Raw genomic sequence first — 27734 nt, 5'->3', positions numbered from 1 at the left:
TCCAAATGTGGGTGTCAGTGGGTTGGTATGAGTCAGCATTATACTACTTAACAAATCAGTTAACATTCATGTTAGTCACTCTCTCTCATCTTCTCATATTAGCTATTATTTTTTTAGTCTGTGAGTATGTTAAAATATTCAAATAAATTGTAATTGTAAAATAAAATGTCCATACACATCAAATAAATTACATACAAGTTTTCTTGAAGCAAAATATTTTCTGTTTACAAGAAATTAACTCGGGTTTAAGCTGTTAAAATTAAGAACGTTTTTAATATAATTAAATTATATACGAGACCATGTAGCCTCAATATTTTATAATACGAAAACAATAGCACTTTTATCTATTTTTGTGTTTATTTATGCATTTACAAATATGTGCATTTAAACACTCATGATATACAATCCAGAATCATTTTGGTTAGCCCAGGATCAATTTTAATTACTGAAAGTATAATAGGTTATATGCTGTGCGACTTATCTGTAGTGTTTCTCGTAGAACTCACTGTTTAAATTACTTTTATCTAGTTCTGAACTGTGTATCAAGACTCTTACACTTCGCAAACTTAGTTAAAAAAATTTATACCGAACATGATGGTCAGTAAATAGACACTATCTATCTATACCATACATGATATATATGTTCTGCCAATATCAGTTTTTATCAGTAATCCCAGTCAGTATAGCAAGGTAAAACAGCCCTTTACCATTTAGCTTTCTATATTTATGCTTTGTAGGCTACTTATACTTTGCCATCTTGTTTGAGTCTTATAGTGACATCAGACATACAAAAACAGCCGTATTTTTTGCATGCTTCATTTAATGAAAATAGAAATATGTCTATGAAGAACAAAAGGAACAAAGAATGCTTGTCCAAAACCATTTTTAGTCTCATAAGTCCTTGGGAGGCAAGGTCATAACTTTCTGTAGAGACGTGTGATGTTTCTATACGACCCATACAATATTAAGCAAGCTCAGGTGTTTCAGCTGGGTACTTGAGTACGGTTAGCAGTAGAAACGATTATTTCGTGACTAGAAGCCCACCATTTGAAAGTAGTAAAAGAATATTAAATTTGAACTTGTCTCCGATACAGTTAAAAAGAATTCATTCGAGTTTTTATATAACTACGGATCTTTCGTGTGCATTAATATACATGTCTCATTATCTGTTCGTTATCAAAATAAAAAAACAGTACATATATAAACGGTTTAATACTTTTGGTTTCCTTCTTGAGAATGATTTTTAAAATGTAGATGAGTTACAATTTTTGTTTGAAACATTCCCTTATTTAATTTAGGCAATAAATAGTACTTTGTTCACTAGTTTCAAATTTCATAAATTTTTATTTGCAAATTAAAAAACAAATTATATTCATGACTGTTTACCATTTGTGTTTTAAATGAATTATTCTAAAAAACTGTACTTAATAAACATTTCATATATAATTTTCAACTGGAAGGAACAAATTTGGAAATAATTTTCTTGTTTTCATGTTCCCATGTAACAAAATCAATGACTACAAACTGGAGGCATGTACTGTCATGACAAATATGTCCACAGAGAGAGAGAGAGGGAGAGAGATAATTTGATAATTTGTTTATTTCCCCTGCCATGGTTTAGACCAATGGTCCAATCCACCACCATGACAGGCATAAAATACACATTTACAACAAATACATGAGTTATGGCCCTTTTACATTAATATACATTTTTGTTTGTCTTATCATACTATTTACTTAATATTAACACTAATTTATATTTCGAAAAAGAAAACATCCGTTTTACACACAAATCAATAATACTATCATTATATTTTATTCTACATTTTATTACTAAAAAACACAATTATATATATACACATATACATACATATATATACATATACCTACACATATACATATTTTTTCCATATCATTATTCTGATTCACAGCGACATGAATTACGGTTATAAGTTCTGAATTAAATTCCTCTCAATTTATATTCTACATTTGCATTACAACTACTGTATGTTGACATGTTAAATATGTTTGTACATACACATTTGTTTCTCTCAAGTTACAAATACCTTTCTAATAGTTGACTTTTAACTCCTCTCAAAAAAGCCTTAGGTTTTTCTGCACTTTTAGTTTCTACATCGACAGCATTTAATAATCTGACTGACTGCACATGATAAGATTTACTATATGTCACGGTTCTGTGAATTGGAAACTGCAAGGTTTCACTACCAAAACGTGTCTCTCTAAGGTGTACATTGTTCATAAACGTATACTTTTCATACAAATATTGAGGTTCTTTATATGTCAAGGCCTTAAAAGCCAAAGCAAGAATATTATACTCAATTCGTTCTTTAACCTTTAACCAACCTAAATCTCTAAAATACTGAGTAACATGATCGTCCGAGAGAGAGAGAGAGACAGTACCTTGTGCAATTAAAATAAGAATTTGTTGTAATTTAACATTCTCTACGGTAGTTTTTAGCACCGAAAATTAATGTTTGCATATTACTAGCAAAGTAATTTATATTGTTTATTTCACAGATACGGAATTATGTTTCATAATGGAGGGCTAAACTGGCAAAATACTGTCGTGTTGCGATTGTTATATTCAGACGAATTAGATGACCCACTGCAACTTTATGAGCAATTATCCCATGTCGGAATTTACGCAGACAGCGTGTAGAAAATTCAGCCCTCATTAGTAATCAGTAGTTCACTGTATAATCCAAGGCAGATTGAAATAACTTAATAGAAGTGTGAGATACCAGACACATAGTGGGATATCCTTAGAGGATGCCCACATCACAAGTCGTGTTTGAAAAACAATATTTTATGGACAAGCCAAAAACTATATACACCTTTATCACGTAGCATTCAAATTATTGCAGAGAAGCGTATTTATACTTTAAACGCTCGCTTAATCCCGATTTATAGACTTGTTAATAGATAAATACGTACAGAAACGATAAATGTAACATCCCTTCATAATTATAGTGTAAGTGTATTGATATATGTTTAAAATTTTTAAATAAATTGTAGTTCTGTGGCGTCAGAAATACCATACGAACCATGAATACTTCTGCAAACGCCAAATCTGCTATAAGAGTGAGTGTTTTAATCCTTGATCTTTTAACCGTAAACAAAGAAATGTTATGTACCTGATGTATGCCTAATTACGTTTTAAAAATATCATAGGATTTCATTATATTAGATCATAAGAGATTTTAATTAATAACCAACCTACAACGATTTTGAAAATTCCTTTTGAGCCGGGAATAATAGCTAGTATAAATATTTTTTAATTTTGAATTTTATAATTTTAAAGTAATATACTGTATAAAGAAAACAGCAGTATTTGTATTATAGAAAGCAAAATATGACTCTTAAAACCACATTAGCATTTTCAGTTTGAGACTAAAACTAAAGAGCATAGTGGGAAAAAAGGTTACTTATTTTTTGATTTTATAATCTCTTACATTCATTATTTATTTTGTCCTTTGTGTTCGTTTTAGAGGATTGCAATACAATAGCAATGTAACGTATACATTTGTGAGTAACAAGTAAAGGGAGTCGGATCGTGAAAAGAAAAATGATAAAAGGGCAACAATTTTCCCTTTAGTTAAAGCTTAATTACTGCTCTGGCACTTTGGACTCAACGTCTTGTGAAATTGGAGACAAACTTCAACAGACTCAATGGTTTGGGAGTAGCCCCGTTGAATCACTTAAAGCCTCCCTCACTGGCCAAACGTTACTTTATTGTTATCTTAAGGTACGATTTATTGCTTGTGTATTCATGGTTTGACTAAAGTGGCTATTTCGCATGTTAAAAAAGACAGAAAGTATAAAATTGTAATATTTTGCTCTGGTTTGGTCTAAGCTTGAATTCTCATCAGTAGTATGGAATCCTTTTTAAACATATACTCAAATATTATTAACAATTCCTCAAAATGGGTTTTAACAACTTTTTAAAAGTATTTCTATACTTATTTGGTTTCATACACAGATTTAAAACTAATATTTAATGTCAACGATCTAAAACTTAGAAGAAACATTACATCTATAATGTATATATGAAAACTGGTTATTATTAAGACGATTCTCAAACGCTAGAAATATTATTTTCTTATATTCAACATTTTTACAGGAAATGTAATTAAATTTAGATAAAAAATACAGAACTGATTGTACTTCGAATTCCGAGATAAATGCTATGATGAAAAACTATAAATTGCTCTTTCACTAATGGATATTAATATTTTTCTCAATCAGATAATAAGTTTAAGAAAAGATGTTAAACCTCAATTTTCCAGGTAAAATCTTAGTATACCTTATATTTTGTTTCATACAGTGAAAAATTGTATATACTTGTACTATTATTTCTCTATAATTCTAAAGGTTGTTTTATAATTAGTTTTTTTGTTTTTTGTTTTTTGACAATTAAACTTCGATCTTAATATAGATTTATAATTTTTTTACGTAATTTATTTTGTTTGTTTTTTCTGTGTATATATGAATAATATTTGTTTAAAATAAATATAATAACATCATGGGAAATTTATTTTTGAAATTTTGTAATATTGTTTACTTTGATTGGAAAATATTCTGTTGTGTTTAGAAAAATCAAAATATGGTTTTTCGTAATATTTAATATTTAACTTATTGAATAATGTTAAGAAATAAATAACCATAATGCACATAATACTCTCTTCTTTGACATATCCCAACTAGTTACAGATAAAAGAATTATGTTTTAATATGCATAATATGACATAATAATAGCAAAAAAAGGTAGTCAAATTTAAGATTAAGTAGGTAAAATTACAGATAAATCTAAAAATATTAATAATTAGATACTTTAAAGATGTTTACTTTAAATTTTTAAACTTATTTGCTTGTTCATACGCTGTAAATATTAATGACCTAATTTTATTACAATTTGTATCTGCACATTTACCAACATTTTTTCCTATTTCCTGATAACAGAAAACAGACAATAAACTGATAACAGAAAACAGACAACACATGAGTGTTGTCTAATTTCTGTTATCAAAAAATGTTTATTTAAAGTTAATGTAAATCAACATTATACATACCTAAAGATAAAGTAACATGTTTTATGAAATCAGGCTCAAAAATTGAAAACAATAGTGGCTCAGCACTTTAATCTGGGCAATATAGTGGACTTATATTGCTTAGGTTGCAAAAAGTATCATGTGACGTAGAATTAAAGAATTGTTTACTTTTAAAACTTATATTTCCAGTTTTATATGATGTTAGTTTAACAAATTGCTATTTACATCTTACTTAAGCTTCGTGTTAATCCCTCATGGAAAATTTTATTAAAAAAAAAAAAGAAATTGGAATATACTGAAGAAAACTGCAATAATGTGTTATTGCTACTCAACAGATCAGATGTTAGTTGTAGAAACGTAGCGTTACTAACATCTTGTATCACCTAATTATGGCAAATCATGCCCAGAAATATCACGTTTCTTCACAATACTACAACTACCAATGCCAATGGTGCAGTGTAGCGTGTACAACGGTTATCGCAAAATTAACCGGATCAAGCAACGTCGAGCGTGGCTGCTGCTTGGATGGGTGAACGCTGAGCGATCCTGTCCTTGCAAGCGACCCCGCCTGCCCGGCCATTGGTAGTGGGTTCCGAAGTCACCTTTAAACCGTTTCTCCCCAGGTAAAGTGTTAGAGAGGGCTTCTTAGCCCTAAGTTTGCTTGGTAAAATAAGACTACTTTACCATACTTTACTGTCAAAAAGAAATTTTAAAGACAGATTGACAATTTTTTTTAATTAATATGCACTATGCAACTTTAAAAACTGCTTTATTTCAAGAAATGCAAATACATAATCAAGAAAATAATTAGTACCTTAATTATTTAAGCAATATAGGTAATATGGCTGTTAGTACTTAAAGAATATATGTACAAATCATGAAATAAAGTGGGATGTAGTCAATATGAACTCACCTCGAAGAGAGTTTCTTTAAACGCAAATTTATTTAGGCTTCAGACATAACATTAGCAGACCAGTGACTAATTCTATTTTTGGTTGAGTTCAGGCCACTTTGGTTACTAATATAAAAAAATTACTACGAAGGCTTAAGAATCAAGCAAATCTGTATCAGCAAAATTCGTACACACTACATTAATGTCCTTAGGGTTTAGGACTAAAACGTAGGGCCGGAAGCGACTGCCTTTACAATTCCTCTTCTGACAATCGCTTTCCGGTTTCCTGTTTCAGGTATCACGCCGCGAAGCTACTCGAAGTTCTGACGTTGATTTTTCGTTTGTATCCGACCTTTGCCTGCTGGTTTGACGTGTGATAGTGCTCTTGAATTTGCCTGTTCGTGACTTGTGCTCTTAATTTGCATTGTGACGTCGCTTGTGTTCATTTTCTCTACTCTGGAATCCGAACAGATTTCGTTTATAATTGACCAATTTTGATTCTATTCTATTTATATATATATTTTATTTTCATTTTCTAATGCAGTTTTTCACATAATGAAGAGGATAGATTTTTATCCTCGAAATGTTGTGTTTACGTTATGTAGCATATAACGATGGCAAATAGCCGAAACCCTATTATTCTTATTGAAATGTTATGACATTTACATTAGAACTGTTCCTCATTCAGAAGCTAAGGTAGCCAATGTAAGTTACACATCCTGTAAGTTGATTAACATAGGTTTATCATAAATGTTCCCTTTTTAGTATGAACAATATTAACATATCAGTTCAGGTAATACCAGAGTAAAGATACGTATTTTGTTAGACATTTACTGGCTCCATTGTTCACAATTTCAATAACGAAATAAGATATCAGTGAAAGCCTTGGATATGATTACACTAAGAGGAAAGCGACAAAGTGCAGAGTTCTGTAGTGCTCAGTGAGAGGATTTGTGGCTCCTTCAATGCTGCAGAGAACATTATTGTCAGCTCTTCTCTTTGAGTGCTGGAGTACGCAACAAACTTTTCCCTACACATTTTATTTATAAATATTTTTGGTGAACAAATTTACAATTCATGAAATCTGAGTAATTTTAAGTTTGTAAGACACAAATTCTTAAACTGATTTTTATAAGGAAAACGATTTTGGATATCTTCGTTTTTAATGTTTTAAATGATCCTTGAGATAATATAAATTTAATTTTCTAATTAAAAAAACAAACAAGGATTGTATTATGTGACAGATATAAAATTAATAGCTCCTAAATTACGCAGTATTTCTGTTACTTAAATATTACAAAATGTTTGCAAAGTGTTATTGATTAAGTTATTATATAAGTATTCCATTTGAGCCATACCTGTTTGCCGAATTTAAAATGCTATTCTACCGGGTTATCAAACTTTAATATCAAAGTGAAACTCTATTCTAAATAAATAACATCCCGTAAATTTCCAAATATTATTTAATATTTGATACTTTTAAACGAGGATACTATTGATAGTTTTAATATCATCTTAGTTTCTTTACGTGAAATCAATAAGTAAACATCCCTTGGGATAAAACTTGATCATCATACACGTTAATATAGTTAGAGGTAAAAATGGTAAAATATCTAGTGAGTAAGAAAATTTTTAATGTTTTATGGAAATGTTGAAATTTACACTCTTAATAAAACCATGTTGATAGAATGAAAGTAAAATAATTATAATAAGTGTCAGATAATCAAATAAAAGAATTATTTACCATTGGCAACCGTAATGAAAGATTGAGTGTTCTCCAATTCCATAGTGTATCTTATATCTTAATTTAGAGATTACTGAAATGTCTAAAATTATAAAATAAGTATAATACAGATTTGGATAAATACAAATCTTCCCAAATTATTGGTATATACGAATCATGAACTTCGACATGGGTCTCTGAATTCGGGGTTTTAACCCATTGAGCAGAACGTACAAATTATATTACTTGATTTGAATCTGATTCCAGGGATATCTTACATTAATTCTGCCTGCATATGTTACGTTTCTCACTACATTTGATACAGATACTCTGAATCTAGTTATCTAGTTAAAAATCCGTAAAAATAAATTATAAGTAAAACGTAATAGTGTTTTATTCAATATTGGATTCAAATTAGTTTCCTGTTAATATATGTTTAGGAATATGTTTGGTTTTTATATTCAATAAAACATAACTGTGTTATACCTTTTATAACCTATAACGGTGGCAAATGCCCGAAATCCTGTTATCCTTTCAAACCTTCCATCGTCACAAACAAACTTTAAACAAAATATCTAAATGTATTTGATTTGTTCTCTGTTTGTTTTAGTGTCATACTTAAACAGGATATGCATATGACGTCACCGTTACTGAACAGAAACTTGCGTGGGGAGCAACGTGTACGTGATTGTGTTATACTTTAATAGTTCTTCTCTTTAATAAAGTCCCGAATCAAGTATATATGTTTTGTACTGTTTAAAGTCGCTCTATGTATACTAGTCTATTCTTGCGTGTGTTTACGAGACAAAGATGGCAGGTGTAGACCGAACCATTCAAAAACGTCTGTTACTTTCTAGAAAGCCCTTGTATATTAAACTTTTAAGATTTTTTTTAAGGAGAGACCGATCGCCTTTTAAGCCTTATTCTGTCTGCCCTCATGGGCCACTAGCCTGTGCGAGGATCTTATCAAACAGAATAAGGGAGAGAGTCGACACAGTACAAGGTCGATGGTACTGATAAAAGGTGCAACGGTCACAGACAGGATTTGAACCAGCGATATCTCTAACCAGACCCAAAGTCCAACGAATTAGACCACTCGGCCATCGGCACTCCCAATTATTACTCCAGATTAATTGTAAAAACACATTAATATTTATAGCTGTTATGGAGAAGCGAAAAAACTTAACAATTTAGTTCTCTATTGCATTTACTAATCAAAAATTAAATGAAGCTATTACTTTAATATTTAAATTTAAAACAAATATTTAGAGACATAATGAAACTAGCAAATAATTTGATGAATAAATGTTTGTAGATGTGAGTACCTAAAAAAGAGTTATACTTACAGTTATTTTAATTTCATTCCGGTCAAAGATTAAAGTAACAAATCTTTCTATTGATCATTGTAGAACACTCCAAACATAGAGGAACGATATTATAGCGCTCATCGATGTTGAACGTTGCCGTAATAACTATCACTAAGATTGATCCCATGGTACAAACCGATGTATTGCACTGATATCTTGACATCTGGATATTGCATATTAATGCTGCTATTGATGCACGTGCTACATACTCATAAGCTTATGTATTAATGTTAATTCCCCCTTTCTGTTAGAGCGTTTTGACCCAGGTTAGGTATGATATCCTGTAATATACTCGATAACTTATAAAACAGGGGTACATAAGTTATCTATTCTAACCTAGATAGTTGAGTAAATAAACTCCAGCCCTTTGACCATTTGTCCTAATAATAATGCAGCTCTTTCTTGAATCAAAAGAAACCCAAGTATCAAGTTTTAATTCTCTAAAATTAAAAAAAAACTCGGTTAAAAATTTTGGTTATCAGGTCCTTAATAATAATCAATTATATTACACTTTCCAAAACAAAATTTGCAGTTGGTATTAACATTCCGTTTGAATGTTGTGATTTAGTTTATAATATTTTTAGGACAGTATTTATGAATAACTGACCGAAAATTACATGCTGTTGACTATTTAAGTAAAATCAATAAATTTAATGGTATATTGAATTAGTTTATACTTAGAGATTGGTAACAAATAATATTTTACTATGTTGCTCTCCTGTTACCCTTCTTGTAACTTTCTGTTAATCGAAAAATATTGGCAATTATGTATTTAAAATAAGGGTTTCATAGTTTTTATAGATTATTTTTGAATTTAAATTATGTTTAGAAAAAATTAAAATATTTTCTCTAGAAGATGTTTGGCAAATAATCTTAAAACTTAGTTTCTTCAGATGATAAAACGCAAATAATGATATCCGATGCTCATACAGAAAACTGATAAAATTTGAACCAATTCGCATATGGTTCTCTGCTCTAACATGTAAATGTGTATTTACGGACTTGCAAGCTCAGGTTGCTAGCATACGGTTACCGCACAAGCGAACTTTTATCACCGGCGAGCTGCTGTGGCTTCCATTCACCTCTCTCGATCTCATCAAAGTATAAATTTCAAAAATACAGTGTTTGAATGAAATTTAAAGAAACAATTTTATTTAATCCAACAGCCAAGCAACGTAGTTTGAAATAAATTATCCTTTTTAATTTAATTCTTGTCATGGCTTTTAAAATAAAGTATTATAATTTCAAGGTTTGCTTACTTAACATGTCAGCAACTATTAAACTTTATTTTGGGAAAAATATCCCCAACCATCAAAAAGCGTTATTTTAGATTCTTCAAAGGTTCAGTGAAGTAAACATCATTATCTGAACGTATACAAAAGTGGAGAGCAGAAGGCAAGGCTTATGGACACCAGGTTTCCTTATACATACTAACACGTGTACTTTTCTATAATTTATATTTTTATGATTTTGAACAACAGCATGAATAAGGCCTTATATGAAATAATAAGAAACTCATTACTATTTAAATCGTAAAACAAGAAAATTCTAAACTCTTGTATTTAAAAAGGACCAAATAAGGACAGGATATTTTGAAGAATCATTCATGAACAATATGTAAGGTTTAAAACAAAACTAAGACCACAACTCAATGTCTCTCAATTCACAACTAAAGGTCTTTAATTTCTTACCACGAAGCGACTTTTTCTGGAATAAGCGATTAAATATACAAGAGGGCTTTCTTTATGTAAAGGCCCAAAATTTGAGAAACTTACATGGATGTATTCAGTACGTACTTGAGGTTGAATTATGAACGTTTGAGAAAGAATGATTTTGCTGCAACAGCAGAGTTGAGAATGAAGTAATGCGAAGAGACGATATGGACATAGATACTGACTGTTTATTTAGTGTTTAAAATGGATATAATTTGCATATAAGAAGTAGGTAAAAAAATTATCTTTATTCAATATCAAATATGTAGAGCAAAAAAAGCTTGATGGGAAAGTTGTAATGATCTCTCACGTCTTCACTAATTACCACCCTTTTAGGAGAGCTTCCCAGTGTGAGCCGGGCCAAATATAGTTGTGACGTAAGTGTTATAGGAGGCTCGTTCAGCCAATCAGCAGTCGCTGTGAGACAGCAGGGAGTTAATTAAATTACGTGAATCGATATTCACTCTGTATTATTATTTTCTTAGGAGTGAAATAAACTACAGAATGCTTTGCTAATTATTAATATTAGGCTCTAGTTGTATTACATTGTTATGTTTAAATTGCAATAATTGGTCACTATGGCGAACTAAACCCATAATTAGTTTCATTACCAGAACAAGCAGCAAGCATGTCATTGTAATACATTGTGATAACTCTATTGGCCCTTGCGTTTATTGCACTGACTAATTCAATTATATTAATTAATATAGTCAATTAATTGCTATAATAATTTGTCCGTTAAGATTCAGGTTGTTACTTGTAGCATTTAATTATTTCTTAATTACAATCTTCAAAAAACTTGGTGTAAGCCCATTCTTTCCTTAATAGATGAATAAAGTTAATTTCAACTTTACAAATAATTTAGCGTATTACTCCACCAACTTTGAATACAACGATGTGCTTTGATTAGGTTTAATTGATAAGGATTCATTCAAAAACCTCTTTTTATATGAAAAACACATTTTAGCCAATGTATACATCTGCATGCCTTTATGGTACAACGGAACTTAACATCTAATACAATTTACTGTTAGGTAATTATTGAGTTATATGATTTTATTATAAAATACTTTTGTAAATTAATTTGGCAAACAGGTAAATTTGGTTAGTCAAGTTAACGTTAAATAACATTCGGGTTTTTATCAGCAATAAAGAGCCAGAATTATCTACACCAAAATTCTGAATTGGCAAGACGCACTAATAGTCACCACTTATGAACTCATGTGGAAAGAACTTAAATTAAGTAAATAAATACATTTAAATGTGAAAAAACACTAGTATTAAAACTTCTACTTTATTGGCTAGATCCAATCCTGTTATAAACAGTAATTAAATTTCACTTACAAAATCTTTGACTCATAATATTGATAACTGAGAGATTAAATATTTATTTAGGACTATGTTTTGAATAAAATGAACTTAACTCGTTCATTGGGGCAGATGCCTTACTACACTCAGGTCCATCCAGTCTCCCTCGGTGTACACGACTAGTGAAGGTGTTACCGAGATACAACATTTATAATGCAACATGCAACAACAGTTATAAGGTTTCTTGATAAATAATTTGCATTACTTTTTGTCGTGTAAGATAGTAGTAGTAATTACTTATTAAGGATTTATATCTAAAAAGTACAACTGCATAATAATAATTTACTAAATTAATCTAATAATTTAGCTCACATCAGTCCCACTTTTTTTGTATCACGTACATTATATTCATAATCTAATGGGTTTGGTAGCATAATGGGGATTGTGCAGATAGAAGGCATTGTCAGGAACAAAACAAGCACAACAATGGCTTATTGACAAATCATCAGGACGCATTGTCGACAGGTCCTTCAGAAGCCACAACAATCAGCGCGTGAGCTTGTCAGGACGTGTCGGTGACAGGACATGTTCGATCATGTTGTACTGCTCATATAACCAACTAATATGGCTTGAGTGTTGAGATCGTTTGTGATTAAATCTTTTGTTGTGATATTTTAACTTTCTAATGTGTGCGATAAACTATGTCACTGTGCTAGATAAACCTGTATCCTACATAACTAATCAACTTATGTATGAAAATTTTAAATGAAAAGTATATAAAGTGTTTCAAGCTCAAAGGGCCTGTGTTATTATATATGAAAACATTTTAAAGTTAATTGTTATGGTATAACAATATTGTTTTAATAAACAACTGCAGGAGACAGGTTTACGCAATTGGAGTAAACCATTTTGATGTAAGCTACATTCATGTGTTGTTACGTTCTAAATAATTTTAATTACTTGAATAGCTGATAAGTCTTTAATCAAGAGAAAGAATATTTAAATGTTAGGCTTGTTAAGGAGACCTCGTTGACCTCGATAATTTTCCTGTGGAAGCCCTTTTTGATAACGGTAATGTTTCGTTGAGTTTAAGACAATTAACTGAATTCTTTGTAGTTTTTTCAATCCTGAATTTGTTTTGATTACGTGGTATATTTTATTTATACGTTTGCTTAACACTAAAATTAAGTTACTTTATTGAATTTATTTATTTAAATTACAATTTATTTTGGTATATATACTTGATTGCATGCTAGTGCAGCGCAAGAGCAATGTTGACTTATAATATTTGAAATAATCTTTATGAAGTAATAGTTTATTTAATTAAGGAAAGGTTCAAATCATTTGTCTGATGTAAGTTCTTATTTCCCGTAAACAGTTGTATTGTTGGAAATGTTTTAACTATTTCCTTTGCATTATAGACGATTGTTATCTTAATTGTAAATTAATCTGATTTCACTAAAATACCTATGTATTGTATTCTTATAAAAATGAATATATTAGTAAGGTTAAAATGTCAAATTAAATACCATCTCAGAGCCAAAAGAGAATTAAAAAGCCATTATAACACCAGCACCGTCTAAGATTTAATTTTTGGTCAGTTAGTTACTACCTGTGAACACTAAAATACAAGTATTTTCATGATGCGGTTTTTATGCTTAGATGGATTTTATAAGATCTAAAATATCATAGTCCACTCTGATATAGGCACTAAACAAATTATTGTATAAACGAATTGTGTAAAATATTTCTCGGTTTACACTACTCATAATATTTCATAAGCATAGGTGAACAGGTATTATATATATTCATATCTCATGTTATTTTACGATTTTTTTTGTATTTTTGTTAGGATGTTTTGAACAGTTTTTAAAGCCATACAGGTCAACAATTCCCATCAGAACCGATGCTATTTCTTAACAAGAAATTTTATTTTTTTAAATCTGTTTTTGTGTTTTTGTGGTACTGCGGCATTTATCCTACAATTACTTTTTGAACAGGTGTACATTGTAGAGTTAAGATGCTGTTCTCTAAAACATTTATGTTACCGTAGTCAAGAACAAAACTACTAACGCAATAACTCGGACACGTGCTTTAACGACAAGCACTAAACGGACTTTATATCTTTTACTATATTGCTTATTTTAGCAGTCCATACAGTATGCTTGTATTTATTGTTTAATTTTTAACTGACGTGGCAATTATTGCCAGAATCCTGATCCCTACTGAAATATCCAGTAAAAAATTAAACCAAGTTTGAAGACTGCATTCTATTTTGCATTCAAATAAAATAATGATTAGTGAATGATTAAAAAATTATGAAGGATCGATCACGTCTATATTCTTCTTTTAAATGATCAAACCTTCAAACATATAAGTGTTTATACAGTAACGTAAATATAAATTATCAATAAACACGATTCTGAGCATGTGAAATAAAAGGAGGAACGTGATCTTTGTGAAATAAAACGCAGAAAATAAAACAATTATAAAGAACACAAAAACATAACAGAGCTTGCAATTAGACATCAAGCAGTATACCCAACAAGGCATCAATTCTTACTCACAATATGCCGTTTAACGCAATTAATGTTACCAGGTGTTCTGCATATCACGTTCTAGACATCCGAAATTTCGTTAGTTTTTGAATATTTAATTGGATACTTTTCCAATGCAATAAGGGCAGATCGCAACAGTAGGTCTAGTGATTCTTTTTATAATTTTCGGTCTCTCTCTCTCTCTCTCCTCCCTCCCTCCCCTCCCTCCCTCCTCTCTCTCTCTCTCTCTCCTCTCTCTCTCTCTCTCTCTCTCTCTCTCTCTCTCTCTCTCTCTCTCTCTCTCTCTCTCTCTCTCTCTCTCTCTCTCTCTCTCTCTCTCTCTCTCTCTCTCTCTCTCTCTCTCTCTCTCTCTCTCTCTCTCTCTCTCTCTCTCTCTCTCTCTCTCTCTCTCTCTCTCTCTCTCTTTCTCTCTCTCGCTCGCTCTCTCTCTCTCGCTCTCTCTCTCTGTCATGACGGTGCATGCCTCCAGTTTGTAGTTATTAATTTTTTTAACATAGGAAAATAAAAAAATATTTCCAAATTTGTGCCTTCAAGTTTAAAATTACATAAGAAATGTTTATTAAGTACAGTTTTTTAGAATCATTTATTTAAAACATAAATGGTAAACAGTCATGAATATAATTTGTTTTTCATTTGCAAAATAAAATTTAAAACTATTGAACAAAGTACTATTTATTGCTTAAAAACAAAAATTGTAAATTCATCTGCATTTTTAAATAATTTTCAAGAAGGAAACCAAAAGTATTAACACTATTATATATTTATTGTTTTTTTTTTGTAGTTATGTTAAAACTAGAATGAATTCTTTTTAACTGCATCGGACACGAGTTCAAATTTTATATTCTTTTACTACTTTAAAATAGTGGGCTTCTTGTCACGAAATAATCGTTTCTACAGCTAACCGTACTCAAGTACCCAGCTGAAACACCTGAGCTTGCTTAATATTGTATGGGTCGTATAGAAACATCACACGTCTCTACAGAAAGTTATGACCTTGCCTCCTTCGTTTATGAGACTAAAAATTGTTTTGGACAAGCATTCTTTGTTCCTTTTGTTCTTCATAGACTTATATTCTATTTCCATTAAATGAAGCATGCAAAAAATACGGCTGTTTCTGTATGTCTGATGTCACTTTAAGTCTCAAACAAGATGACAAAGTAGGCTATAGTACAAAGCATAAATATAGAAAGCTAAATGGTAAAGGGCTGTTTTACATTGCTATATTGACTGGGATTACTGATAAAAACTGATATCTGCAGAACATATATATCATGTATGGTATAGATAGATAGTGTCTATTTACTGACCTTCATGTTCGGTATAAAACTTTTAAACTAAGTTTGCGAAGTGTAAGAGTCTTGATACACAGTTCAGAACTAGATAAAAGTCATTTAAACAGTGAGCCCTACGAGAAACACTACAGATAAATCGCACAGCATATAACATATTATACTTTTAGTAATTAAAATTGATCCTGGTGTACCATAGTTGTAATTATTTATGCTGAATCGCGGTATGAAGTAGGCTCTTTTTGTTAACTGGACGCGGTGCGTGGACATTGTTTGTTTAGTTAGACCGGTACATCAGCTGATCGAGATGACTACGGCGATACGTTCCGACCCGGCTCGCTGGAGAGAGATGGGGATCAGTCGAGTCTTGAAGCCACGACGAGAAGGTGCAGACGTCCTGTTGAGAATGGCAGCTCTTCCTCTAACCCTATAGTTTGGGATTTAGAGTAATTCCTTTTATCGCGTGTAAATTTAATTCAAGTTTTAATTTTTTCTTCAGTGCGTATTAAATCCCTATCAGCCTCCGTAGTCTTCAAAATAGTAAGTCCCGTAACAGCGTTTAGTTAATATCTTTGATTTTTTTATACTGTTGTAATTAAAATTTCTAAAGTTTCCCATCTTTCAGAGTCTGAGAATTAATTAAATTTTTTTAAGTATTGTGGATTAAATTTTGCTCATAAAGTTAATATCAAGTTTTGTGTTATATTGATTTTTGAGTATTTTGTGAAGAGAACTTTTATTTTGTTTTGTTAATATAACCATTTTTGGAGAAGTATAAATTTTTAGTTTCATTTTTATTTTAATTCATTTTTAATCAGACTCTTAATTAGATTTGTTCGATTGTGTGAAGTTTTGAAGAAAATCGAATCAAAAGTTTGTAAATTTTGTAAATTTTTTTGGTGAACTTAAATTTCGGAATAAATCAAGTATTTCCGAAAAGTTGTTTTGATTTATAAAGTATTAGCTCCATATAAATTTAATATATGTGCTATAATAACGGTACACTGGGCTAACCAAAATTATTCTGGATTGTATATCATAAGTGTTTAAATGCACATATTTCTAAATGCATAAATAGACAAAAAATAGATAAAAGTGCTATAGTTTTCGTATTATAAAATATTGAGGCTACATGGTCTCGTATATAATTTAATTATATTAAAAACTTTATTAATATAAAGAGCTGAAACCCGAGTTAATATGTTGTAAACAGAAAATATTTTGCTTCAATAAAACTTGTATGTAATTCTTTTGATGTATACGGGCATTTTATTTTACAATTACAAATTATTTGAATATTTTAACATACACACAGACTAGAAGATAATAGCTAATATGAGAAGATGAGAGAGAGTGACTAACATGAATGTTAACTGATTTGTTAAGTAGTATAATGCTGACTCATACCAACCCACTTACACCCACATTTGGAAGAGGTGAGTTACCCATCCCCACCTACTCATCGCATATTGAGTGCGGGTATGAAATATCATGTGGGACTTTACTTTGTACCTTATTAATGGTTATAAAAATAACATTGTAACTGACATTTTTCAGTGGTTTCACTGTTCATCTTATAAATAAAAATTAATCACAACATTTGTTGCTAAGCACTAATGTTGAGGGCAGGACCCATCCCATCAGAACTCATCCGGCCAAACTCTCTTATAAATGCTCAATGAAATCCACAAAAGATTTATATCAAGAGATAGATCTGAAAATTTATCTGGAATATTTATTATTCTGAAAAAAATTAATATTTATTTTTCATGATCCAAATTTAACTGATATTAAACAGCTGTTGACAATTTCAGTTTAAGATCTTCTAGAAGGCAGCATCGTTTACACCTAAGGTACTCATAATTTCTTTTACATTGTGACGTGGTGTTTTAACAGTGGCTTAAGGAAAAGAACATCAGAAAATAACACTAACATGCCTCAACGATAAATGATTTCTTAGACGACAGTCCGAAAAACAACAAGACTTCGTTTTGACGATTGCTTTAAAATGTTGCATGAAATTTATACGGTTTTCCTGTGGCCCGTAATAGGATTACCAATCCTCCTTGTGCATGAATATTTTCTTCATTGGGACAATAATACAAGCACATCTATGATACTGGAAATATATCAAATCGAACGAAAATTACAAGACAAGTATTTAGACGCTTTTGAGCAAAATAATCATTTCATAACTACCAATTTAAATTTTTTTATTGGAACAGGGATTCAATCTGTCTTGTGACATTAGAAACAACTTATTAGTCTTCTCAGTCCAATGTATGTTTATTATATTTTCCAGGACTTGGCTGGAATAAAAAACTCAACTATGGGAACTGTAATATCTTAGACCGGAAGTACAGGTATATGAAAAAGGGCCGGATGAAAACCGAAGTGAGTTTCCAAGATCGAGATGTATTTGTATTTTATCATTCGGGACAACAAGGCAAACCCAGCTTTGATCTCGGACGTACTGTATAATTAATTTGAATCAGAAGTGCTGTAACATGCAAAATACACAAAATAACAGTTATGTTAACTCTGATCCTCTTAGCCATGAACACTGCATTAATATGTACCTGATGTATTGTTACGCTAGGAAAATTTAATAATACTCCATTATATTACTCCTGAGTGTTTTGTTTAGTATTATAAGGGCTTCGATTACGAACATTTCGTAAGAAGCCACGGGTAGCAGCTATAAAAAAATACTGATGATTTCTTTGTCACCAGTACTTTTTTAGACAAAAAAATATTGTTCTGTTTACTTAAGATAAACCAACCGAGTAAACAAACTAATTACAACTAGTTCTAAAAGAAACTAAGGATGAAGGGGAAGCTAGCTCTGTTTCCACCTCTTCTAGTCAACGCGAATAGGAGAAGAAGGTACACTTCCAATAAAGAATTTAAATCCGAGTAAATATGCTGTAAACTGAAAAAAATTGCTTGCATAAAACTAGTATGTAATTATTCTTATTAGTAAGGCCATTTTATTTTACAATTAAATTTTTTTTACATTTTTAGATACATTCACAGACTAAAAAATAATAGCTAATATGGAAAGAATATTAAGATATATTAACAGGAGTTGTAACTGTTTTGTTAAGTACCATGATACTGACTCATTCCAACCCACCGACACCCACATGTGGAAAAGATGAGCTACCTAACCCCATCTACACATCGCATATTAAGTGAGGGTATGAAATATCGTGTGGGACTTTACTTTATTCCTTGTTACTAATTATTATAATAATAAAATTGTAACTAAAAATTTTCAATGGTTTCACCGTTCATATTAAAGAGAAATCACAAAATGTATTACTAATCTCGAGAACAGCTAGACCAATCCAAATAAAGTTTATATGTTTAGATCTGAGATTTAACATGGAATATTTTTTATTTAGAAAAATGTTACTCTTTACTTTTTATGATCCAAATGTAATTGGCACTAAACAACTGATGAAAATTTCAGTTAAAGTTTATCAAAGAGAGAAACATTTGTTTACAATTTAGATTTCAGAACAGTGCTTGATCAGTAGTAATGCAGATAGCAAAGATGAAGTTAATATCTAACTTTTACTCCAGATTGCGCCAGTGACGAATTCAAAACATCTAATACATTGTAAATACTATTATAAGACAATACCTAATGATCAAAACTTTTAATGTTAATGATTATGTTACTAAAAAGTGGTGTGCTTCTTTAACGTAGTGATGTGGTATTTTAACAGTGACTTAAGAAAAACAGAAAAGAACACAACAATGCCTAAAAGACAAATTATTTCACAGACTACAGTCCAAAAAACAACAAGACTTCGTTACAAACGATTGTTTTGAAATGTTTTATGAATTTAATACGGATTTCTTCCTTACACCAGAAATACATAGGGTTTTCCTATAAACCTTAATAGGATTACCAATCCTCCTTGTGCATATATATTTCCTCCATCGGGGCTACAAGGGAAAATCATCTGGACATGGAACAAACCGAATGTAAATTGCAAGACTACTAAATACATGCTTTTGAACAAAATAAAAGCGTATGATCTCATACCTACGCATCAATATTTTTTTCTTTTATTGGAACAATGATTCCAATTATATTGTGACATTAAAAATACCTTTTTAGTCTACTCAGTTCTAAGTATGTTTATTATATTTTCCTCATCGGGACTGGAAAACAAACTCAACTATGGCACCTGCTAGAAGTGCTAGAAGTAAACCGAAGTAGGTTTCCAAAAACTGGATGTATTTGTATTTTATTATTCTGGCCAATGAGACAAACCCATCTATGGTGTCGGAGGTACTGTATAATTGTTTTGAACAAGAGGTGCTCTTACGTGTGAAATAACTCTGATAATCATTTTTTTTTAGTTGAAATCCAATTGAAGTCCCCCAGAATTAAATATAAATATTTTCTAACTTAAAATATAAAAGTGAAATTGTAATTACGTAGCCACAATTTTATTCGATTTGTTGATGACTGGTAATCTTTAAGGACTCCGTAAAATATAGCAGCTAAGGAGAGGGAGTAAAATAGCTAATAATGCCTAGTTTCTGCCATATTATCGTTTATTCGTATTGCACATAATATGAGTTTAAGTTCATACAGTAATGAAAGAAAACAGATCAATAAAAATTACAAAAAATAAAAGTTCTACGAGTTTTATTTGTTATCAATCATAATAAAATTATATAAATTTAGTAGCATTACTAATAAACTGCACTTCTAGATAATTTTTTTAATTGTAAGAATTTATCAAGAAAGTAAAAAATATACCGAACTTCATGTATAAATTAACATACAAATTTTAGTTTAATATAAGTATGTTTGTAAATATATTTTCAGTAGCGTATATTTATCGATGAATGTAACATGTTTTATATCAAGGAGTGTGATGCGAATGATGAGATATGAGGATGAAGAGTAAAGAGGACGTGAAAGAAAGAATGAGCAGATTGTTAGGTGGTGTGTTTAACGTTAACGACCTGTCAATTTAATACAAGAGCATCGTCAGTAAAACAAATTGACTTAGTCATTACCCTGTTTGCATCACCTGAACGCCGAAGTGTTCCCATTAAGGGAACTCATTGAAAACTTCTAGTGCTGACCTCACTTCTGGGAAACATCAAAAGCCGCGTAAACAGATTATATTGATTAAACTACATAACAATTTTTTAGCAGGTTGCATGTATATAATTAACACATATCCAATTTTAATTATACATACCTATGTTTTGCAATATTCTTAGTTATTATATTGAAATTACTGTTCATTAACTGATACCAAAGTTGTCATTTTAAAAATTTCTCGGGGAGGATATAAAACCAATACATTTTCATGAAATTACTTTTAAATGTTAATTGTTTAGATGTTCTACCACCTACGATTGACGTATGTGGTTGGTACCAAAACCACCGATACTGAAGTATCGAATGCAGACGTATTGTGATCTGTATTCTGTAGTTCAGTTTTAATGACTAGTGTTGTGTATAGGTTTTTTATTAAGTGCCTGTTTTAGAGTTAGTGAAGTTGACACACAACGTGGTGGTTGTGATTCCTGACTTAGGCGTGCCACAACGCTTTGGTATGATTTATTTATTTAACCTAGTTTGTAATTATGTATTAGGTTAGTTATTTGCCTGAATAATAGATCAGATTTCAGATTTCGAAACGTAGTGTTACTGATTTTGTGTTTTACTGAACGATGGTAAATGTCTGGAAAAATCCTGTTTCCTTCACAATCATTCCATCGTCAAAAATAAACTTCAAACAACTTAATGTATTGTATTTGTGTTCAAAATTAAGTAAAATTCTATTATTTCGTTTTGCTCAAGAAAATTTTGTTCACTTTTTCAGTAACTTTTTATTCAACCAACTTAAGTAATTGAGTGGATATGTTACAGCAACATATTTCACTTAATTAAAAAAAAATTATTGTATGTATATTAGCAAATTAATGAAAACAAATAAACATTACAAGCAGAATATATATTGCTAATAATAAGATTTTTATTGGTAATAAAAACTACAAAGGACAAGATGTCCAAATACTTTTAAAACTTATTTTTTGATATTACATGGTTTTCTGTACTTTTATACAAATAAGTGTTTTTAGTCTTTAATAAATCCTCTGTTGATGGAGAAAAATCTATTTCCGCTAGAGTTATTCTTTAGTATCCATACAAGATTACTGCAGAATTTACATTTTGGCAGCTTCATACGGTTTGAAACACTTGAAAATAGAAAAAAATGGCATGTAAAATTACTTAAATAAAGCTTATAACAAGATTATAATTTCATTAAAATTAGTTGGACAGAAAATAAATAACGAGATAAATATGGTGCTGATTCTTACACAAAATCAGAGTATGTTTTGAGAGACGCGAAAGTTTTCGATATTTTCTACCATGGTAACATTAAGAAAAGGCTATATAAATAAATGTATTAAAGAACAAAGGGAAACCAATTGTAATTTTTTTTCTTGAGTCTGTAACAATATTTAATTAATCTGTTTAGAAGCTGTAGGAAAACGTTTTCATTCCCATAACACAAGTGAATGGGGCTAAAGTATTAAGCTTCACAGAGAAATATTTACGTTATTGTTCGTGGGATAAAGGCCAACAATACGATTACATCGGCGGCGAGGCGAGTTTGAGTTATCGTTTCCGCTTTGTCGACAAACAATGTAACGTTCACCAGATTAAATACAACATCCATTCCGTGCTTAAAACTCACGTTTCTATCAGGAATAATACATGCTGTATAAGACATAGCTATCTTTCAATAGGAATTCATAGTGTATTAAATGAATTGTAATCGTCTTTCACTATAAAATAAATATTGGCAAATAAATTGCATTTCCTTCATTGCAGAAATGAAAAACATAATATCGTGTCTAATATATTCAGTACTATTAAAATTCTTGAAATATATTCACAAACTATATGTATTATATTACATTTTATTCTGAGTTACTGTAACTGAGTTACACCATTCCTCACTCGTGGGGCTATGGAAATTTAATTTTTTTCATAATATGGGGTTTTAAATTTTTTACGTTTGTCTGTTTGATTCTCCGCACTATATATCGAATCGAACTGACCTATTCTTGAAATTATGCATGAAGCTTCATTAATTTATTAGGAACACCTAGTTCGATGTCGGTGCATAAAAAAGTTTTTTTTTATTTAAAAACCGTTGTGATACAACAATCATCATATTTTGAGAAAATGATGAAGTCTATTGAGAAATAGAGCACCTAAAAGTTCGAACAATCTAAATTGAGATCTTAAATGTAAAAATTAGCATAAAACAAATCTTATATTTAAAATTAAAGCAAGTGAATTTAAAATGAAGATTAAATTAATTATCTTAATCTCAATGCCAGATTTTCTAGTTGGCGGAGACTAATGAGTTATCCATCAGAGATTCTCTTTCACGACAATGGCCACTACAACAGAGCGAACTTGGTTACTGGTCGCATTGTGCGGTTTTGTGGCCAGAGATTCCAGGCTCTATTTCACTAACACTAATCTAGTAATTCTGAACAGACCTCTAATTATTTGAGTATTAGGTTTTTTAATTAGCACAATGAATATTAACTAATCAAAGTTTTGCTATACATCAGCCGCTTACATGACTTCTAGTTGTCCTTCGTTATAACATTAATGTATGGGATACGTAATTTAGCAACATTTTACATAGTTATGTGTTCCGACTAACCAATATCCACACCTCGATATTCCAGAGTTGTCTTAAGTTCCACATACAACTCACTCTTGAACACAAAAAGATAAAGAAATGTTATAAATATGTACAAATGAATAACTATCGACTGTTATGACAGTAGGTCATGCCAGATAAACGGATGACAAGTTTGATGCAAGTAGGTATCCCACTCTGACACAAGGAATCAACAGAAGAATTAAACAGAGGTTCGAGATAGAAGGTTGAAGTTTGCATTTTTAGTGTTGAATCTAAAATACGCTCTCAATGTAATGTTTACTGATTATTTCATTGAAGGAGGAGCTCTTCTTATTAGAATACACTGTTTTCTAATAATTGATAAAGGAAAAGTTACAATTTCAAGAAGAAAATTACTGATTAGATTCGGATAATTTGTTTAGTAATAAAATTAAATTGAAGCGTCAATTGTTAAACGTAAAGCGCATAATTTGTCTACTGATTTCACAATACATTATTGAAATTAAAAGTAGTAGTTTATCGGGAGATTTTTATTTACGATCATTATTTCTAATATATGTAGAGGTTCTTGACTTGGAGCTAAAGCAGAAGAGAACGGGTGTAATAAAGTACTATGCCACGCCTGCACCATACACGCAAGTGCATTACATCCTGCAACTCTACCCCTAAACACCCGGTCTTCTGAACACGTTAAAATGGTTAGCCATGACGCGAACCAACCATAAACCTTTACTACCTATTAAAGCAGTATTAAAATAAGTTTTATAAATCATAAAACATTTATTTTTTAAAGAAATCTCTACAGAACTTAGTCATGTTTTTTATGAATGGTTAGGACTACAAATTTACCTTATCAAACGGTTAACTGGTATAATTCGACATTGTCAGTTTTTTTTATAAAATGAAACTGGTACTTTAATTTGAATAAATAGAAAATTTGTCACTTGATAAACGAGATCAAGTGTTTTTTTCTTACAATCCGTTTTAAAACGTATAATTTCGGTGTATATATACAAACCGCATACATCTAATTGTTTAACCTCGTAATCAGCCACAGTGCATAAATCAGTATATAGGGCAGGAGAATAGACAAAACAAAATATAGAAACGAATAGTGAAAATATCTTGGATATAACGTTCAAAACTATGTAGAACACATAACAACTATTTTCAGTTGGTTTTTAAGTACTAAGACTTTAGAATTTCAAGAAAACTGGAGCAATAATTGAATATCTAAAACTATATGTGAGTATAATACACGAGTACTCAACTCTATAATTATAACTGTCTTCCAAAAGTCACCTAAACTTAAGCCGTGACACAAGTCTGTAGCTCAATACAAATATCATTAAAACAGCGATTTTATCTTTGTATTATGGGAATAAAACCATTATTACATGAAATGAATAATGCAAAGTGTAACAAATTAATGGGTAAAAACTTTGGTTTAGAAATATGCATTCGACGATAAAAAAAAAATGTAGGTTAAGAAAAAAAACACAAATAATTAATCATAACAAAGGAGTAACGAAGGAACAAGTAGAACATAATGTAAAGGCTAGCACCAGGTGAACAGAGAGGAACGCCTATTAAAATTTTCTTTATTTAACGTAAATTCATAATAACTTAGGCCATGATAAATCTATATATCAAATACCTGTTTAAACCTCAGGGAATGTTTTACTAATAGTTATGGGTCGTACATACCGATTCATTTTTTATATTTTCGCCACAAAATCAATAACGCTTTTAATGCAAAAAAGATTAAGCTTTGGCCCAAGATTCAAGTCTCTATGACCTGTCTAACAGATATTATCGCACATACAGAAGATGAGCAATTACAAAATTTTAAGCTGGCCCTTCGAGATCTTGGTAATATTTCAACGGGAATCTTTGTTTTCAATTCAATCAAAAAAACCTAGATCAGCTGCTTCATACTTATCTACCGCTAATACCTACTGCAGTGTGGAAGAAGGGGTTCAGATTAACGGTCGCCGTTGTTTTTAGCATTGATGAAAATATAGTAAGAAAATCTTTACTGAATTGACCAAATGTAATGAGAATGATTCTCTAATTGAAACTCTTGAACACGCTTAATTGTGGTACTCAAAAGTATTTTAAGTTTGGAAATAACCATAAGTTGCTCAACTATTGGTACTACTGTAAAATAGTAGAACATCAAGCAAGAAGTAAATAGAACAGCCAGATGTACAGATATGAATATTTGAAAACAGGAGCCTTTAAAACTGAACACAAAAAATAACTAATTGAAACATCCAAAAACCTAAAACTATTTAAAGGAATTAATCACTGAGTAAAGGAATATATTCTGATATAATCAATTAATACATCAAAGCAGCTATTTACAAAGCAGCGTGCAGCTGGCCGAAGATTCAATTACAACTGGCATTGAAGTTAGTTGTGTACATGAGGATACATTATTGTTGTAATTGATCACCTCTCGAAAAGGCTTACAAATATAAGAGCAATTTTAGCAGACTGGCTTATAAGAGGTTGTCTTTATCGTACAAGACTATACTAATACTATTAAAATACAAAACTGAATATTTATATATACAGCTTTTTAATATAAATTTCCAACAACTTCTTACTACTCGTATAATAGTAGAATTTTAATATAAAATAAAAATAAAATAAGGTACGTTAAGATTTGGTTAAATTTTGGTGTGGAACTCTACCTCTCTTTCGTTTTTAAAAATTTTACACAATGGTCCATTAGGAGTCTCCATTTGTGCTAAAAACTTATCATTGAAATGTTGGCATGTACATAGGGTAGTAAGTTTATAACAGAGGGACATCTTCTGTTACTTTTTTAATAAATTGTATTCAATTTATATTCATGATTTCAAGTATTTGCATGATTATCAGAAATTCCATTTGATGCTACTTGTACAGAATGACTGTATTTGTACAGTACTTATGTTTGTAGATTAATTTTTTAATCTTTGTAAATTCATTCTCTTATGTCCTTGAAACGTATGCAAATCATAAAATTAAGCAAATACGAGGTTTAGGGAGCTGAGTGTTAGTGTAGTCTCTTCCACCAGTTGATAACTAAAGCATATTTCTGTCAGTGTGTATTAACTTTTATATATACATCATATGTTCAAAGAGTTATTTTAGATGTTAGGTCTCAAACTTTACCTTCCATACTTAAATATCAAAATTGCATATGGTAAACATAAGTAAGTCTATTGGAGTTGCTGTCTGGACCAGATATCCGCCGGGGGTTGAGCGAAACTTCCACGCTGACCCTATGTCTGGCGTGCGTTTAGCTGTGCCTAAAGTTATATGAATGATGGTTTCCTTGACTTTAGAATCATTAGAAGGTAAGGTGATAGTGTCCACTTTCACCTGAACTTCCATCTTTGTCACAAAAGTCTATAATGAGGAAGCTGCTGGTTTTTATATACATGTAGCTTCTTTGGATTTCAGGTCATCCTAAAGGTCTCCTATGAAATATATTAAGTGACTGAATGAATCGATGGAGGAATAATGTAATGCAAATTTACGTCACTTTAGCATCTTTAGACTAATTTTATTTTACTTGGAATTGAGAGTGCAAATACAATATTAACATATTCTCAAAGTATATTTTTCAATTAAAGCCACGCATGGCTATATTTATTGAAATTAATTGGGAAACTCAAGTAGTCTAGAAATAAACTTGTTTGAACTAAGTATTTATAAACTTAATGAAGTTAAAAGTAAAAGAAAACAGTAATACATAAAATGTTTATGTAAACTAAATCCTTCTTTACCATAATTTATGGTAAAAGTATTAAGTTTAATAATTTATGACTTTTCGTTGTAATATCTGTATTTGTTTACAGTCAAGACTAATAGAAACAAATATTTTAAACTCGAAATGTTTTATCAATTAATAAATTGAGTTATTCAGACTGTATAACAAAGTTTTAGAAGTAATTTATACTGCACATTCAAGTAAATTTATTTAAATAAATTATTTAGTGAAATATATGTGCAAGTGCGTGACTATTTTTAATTTTTTTTAATTTCACAAAGGAAATAAGGAGTTAACATCTAAATTTTACTAATAACTTTAACGTCTTCTATCGGGTT

Source organism: Homalodisca vitripennis, chromosome 1, assembly GCF_021130785.1.
Source record: "Homalodisca vitripennis isolate AUS2020 chromosome 1, UT_GWSS_2.1, whole genome shotgun sequence".
Lineage (NCBI taxonomy): Eukaryota > Metazoa > Arthropoda > Insecta > Hemiptera > Cicadellidae > Homalodisca > Homalodisca vitripennis.
Note: the sequence above shows the minus strand (reverse complement) of the source record.